This window comes from Chiloscyllium plagiosum, chromosome 6 (genome assembly GCF_004010195.1).
Source record: "Chiloscyllium plagiosum isolate BGI_BamShark_2017 chromosome 6, ASM401019v2, whole genome shotgun sequence".
Lineage (NCBI taxonomy): Eukaryota > Metazoa > Chordata > Chondrichthyes > Orectolobiformes > Hemiscylliidae > Chiloscyllium > Chiloscyllium plagiosum.
The window spans coordinates 533999-538117 of record NC_057715.1 but is presented as its reverse complement, the minus strand read 5'-3'; positions in this window follow the sequence as shown (position 1 = coordinate 538117).

The following is a 4119-nucleotide window of genomic DNA, read 5'->3' as shown; positions in this document are numbered from 1 at the left end:
AGCGCAGCAGGTCAGGCAGCATCTAGGGAACAGAAGATTCGACGTTTCGGGCACATGCCCTTCTTCAGGAATGAGCAGAGAGTGTTCAGCAGGAGAAGATAAAAGGTAGGGAGGAGGGACTTGGAGGAGGGGCGTTGGAAATGTGATAGGTGGAAAGAGGTCAAGGTGAGGGTGATAGGTCGGAGTAGGGTGGAGGCGGAGAGGTCAAGAAGAAGACTGCAGGTCAGGAAGGCGGTGCCGGGCTGGAGGGATTCGGCTGAGACAAGGTGGGGGGGGATCCTCCAGCCCGGCACCGCCTTCCTGACCTGCAGTCTTCTTCTTGACCTCTCCGCCTCCACCCTACTCCGACCTATCACCCTCACCTTGACCTCTTTCCACCTATCACATTTCCAACACCCCTCCTCCAAGTCCCTCCTCCCTACCTTTTATCTTCTCCTGCTGAACACTCTCTGCTCATTCCTGAAGAAGGGCCTGTGCCCGAAACGTCGAATCTCCTGTTCCCTGGATGCTGCCTGACCTGCTGTGCTGTTCCAGCAATAAAGTTTCAACTTTGATCTCCAGCATCTGCAGACCTCACTTTCTCCTCCACAGATGCTACCAGCCCTGCTGAGTCTTTCCAGCAATTGCTGATTTTGTTTCTGATGTCCAGAGTTTTAACATTTGTTTTCAATGTACTGAACTGAAAGAGTTGTAAACCATTTTCACAAATGCATGCAAACAAACCATCTGATACCATCTCCCATCTTCTGAACACAAAACATAAATCAAAGTTTTACATCATTCCGAACACATAAATCATAAAATTATGAAAGGGCATTTCTTCAAGATAGTCTGAAATAAACTGTGTGCATGTAAACTTTTTTTTGGAATGTCTATTCAGAAAGGAAATTAAAATGTTAAAATAATTTTTTTCAACCCACTAAAGGTTACAGTTTGTAATGAGACTTTTCTAATTCTTCTAGGAATTGTGAACTTTGCTGGTTTGGCCAACATTCATCACCTGTCTCTAGTTGCCCTTGAAGTTGGTGCTGAGCTGCCTTGAACCACATACTGTCCATTTGGGGGTGTAGGTAGAACCATAATGCTATTCATGATAGAGTTTCAGAATTTTGACCCAGTGACACTGAAGAAATGGTAATATATTTCCAAGTCAGGATGGTGAGTGGATTGGAGAGTAATTTGCACTTGGTAATTTTTACACACATTTGCTGCCTTGGTCCTAGATAGTAGAAGTTATGGGCTTGAAAGGTTCTGTGGAAGGAGCCTTGTTAAATTTCTGAAGGGCATCTTTTAGATGATACTGATAGCTCAGTGCACTTTTGGTGAAGGAAATATATCTTTGTGCCATTCAGGCAGGCTGCTTTGTCTTGGATGATGTCAGCCTTCTTGAGTGTTGTTGGAAATGCACTCATCTAGATAAGTGAGGCGTATTCCATCACACCCCTACGTTTTCCTTACAGCTGGTGGACGTGCTTTGGGAAGTCAGGGGAGAGTATATTTTGCAGGATTCCTAGCTTTTCACCAGTTCTTGTCACAAAAGCATTTATCACTATTCCAGTTCAATTTCTGTTCAATGGTAATTTCAAGATTGATGACATTGGGGGATTTAGCAATGTTAATGCTATTGAATATCAGAGGCGGTGGTTAGATTCTCTCTTGTTGTTAATTGCCTGACATTTGTGTGACACAGATGTTACTTGTCACTTACCAGTCTAAGTCTGCCTATTATACCCATCTAATGGCATTTTGATATGGACTGTTTCAGTATCTGAGGAGTTGCAAATGGTGTTGAGTATTACGCAATCATGAAGGAACATTCCCACTTCCTACTTTATGGTGGAGAAGGTCATTGATGAAGCAATTGAAGATTGTTGAGCCTAGGACAGTATTCTGGAGCTAAGATGACTGACCTTCAACATATTCCCCTGTGCTAGGAATGACTAACCGATGGAGAGCTCCCTCCGATTCCCATTGGCACCAGTTTTGCTCATGTTCCTTGACTGAATGTAGCCTTGATGCCAAGGGCAATCACTCTCACCTCCCCTTTGGAATTCAGTTTCTTTGTCCACATTTGTAGTCAGGACCTGACAGGCCTAGGGAATCCAAGCTGAATGTCAGTGAGCATGTAATTCCATTCCAATTGCTACTTGACAGCATTGTTAATGATCAAGAGTAGACTGATCAAACAGTATGTTTCCAGTTTGGATTTGTCTACACCCTTTGCAACATAAATCAACCATTTGACGTGGTTGTAATGTCACCTAACATGGTGGAGGCTATCCTCAATGTAAGGATGGATTTCAGAAGGACTACACAGTCATCTCTCTAACTGATACCATCAAGGACAGAGGAACCTACAACAAGTAGCTTGGTGAGGGTGAAGTGGAATATATTTTCTATCTTGTTAATTCATACATCACTTGTGGCTCATTTCTGTTCTTATGTAACACCCAACTGTTGGAGTTAGTCATTCTCACCTTTCAGCTGTTGTGTGTGGTCTTAGAAACCTGGCATGTAGCACTTAAATTTCAAACCTATCAGAAAATGTGAGGCATATAATCTGAAAATATTTGGATTATAAACCCTTTGTTGGTAGATTATTCACCACTCACCCCACAACTTCTCCGCCCTAATCCTTCTCCATTAAAGCCAAAGTGACATGTTTCGATATTTGAGTTTTCAACTCTTCACATCCCTCTTAGCTTTACTTTTACCCTTTCTTGCAACCTTGCCAGCATTAAAAATGAAAAAAACTTGCTTGCACTTTGCACAGAATCTGTAGAGTTTATAATGGGGTGTCTTAATTCATTGTGTACACCTTTGTTTTTGTTTTGTAGTTTTCTTTATCTTTGGTTTGGCTCACTGCTCGATTTTTGCCTAGCACAACGCCAATATCAGTTGAAGTACTGTCAGCCCAGGTTGAAAAGAGGGCTGTATCAGTCCCCAGTGCAAACAGGACAGAGTGCTGGATCCTCAGATCACATCTCTGATATGCTAATTGCAGCATACAGACCACTGATCATACGTGTCTAACCGGTTCTGAAGCAGGTAAAACCTGGCCATCAGGATCCATTTCTGCTCTTCAAGACTGTTTTGAGTGCACTGACTGGTGCGTGTTCAGGGAGGCAGCAACCGATGGCAACTCCATCAATTTAAAGGAGTACATGGCGTCAGTGATTTGCTACATTAGCAACTTTATTGACGACATCACTGTGTGCAAGACCATCACTTCTTGCCCCAACCAGAAGCCGTGGATGACCGCAAAGGAGTGTGCACTGCTGAGGATCAGCAATTCCTCCTTCAGAGGAAATGTCAAGGTGGTCCTAACAACAGCGAGGGCCAACCTGACCCAGGCCATCAAAAAGAGGCAAAGTGTGCACACACACACAGAATACACAGCCACTTTCAGGACAGTTGTGATATGCAGAGCATGTGCTAGGGCATTCAGGCCATCACTAACTACAGAACAGCATCATCTGCCTGTGCTGTGATGCCTCCCTCCCGGATGAGTTCAACAACATTTATGAACGGGTTTGAGGAACGAAATGATGTGGCAGTGAGGAAGTTCACCCCCTACCTCCCCAACCAGGTGCTGTGCCTTACCAGCTGACATGAGGAAAACCCTATGCAGAGTCAACCCACATAAGGCCGCTGGACCAGATAACATCCTGGCAGAGTGCTCAGAGAATGTTCTGGCGTACTGGCAGATGTTCTCACTGATATCTTCAGCATCTCCCTGAGCTGTGCCATAGTTATAACCTGCTTCATGGCCACTACCATCGTCCCTGTGCCGAAGTAGTCTTCAGTGTCCTGTCTCAACGACTACTGCCCTGTTGCACTTACACAATCATCATGAAGTGTTGAGTGATGAGGCATATTAAGGCCCTGCTGCCCCACCCTCACTGGACACCCTGCAGTTCGCAGATCGACCCAACTCAACAGATGATGCTATTTCCACCACCCTCCACCTGGCTCTCACCCACCTGGAGGACTACATCAGATTACCACTCGTGGACTTCAGTTCTGCATTTAACACTATCGTTTCTCAGCACCTGATTGGAAAGCTGAGTCTGCTGGGCCTAAATACCTCCCAGTGTAACTAGATCTGGACCTTCTGAA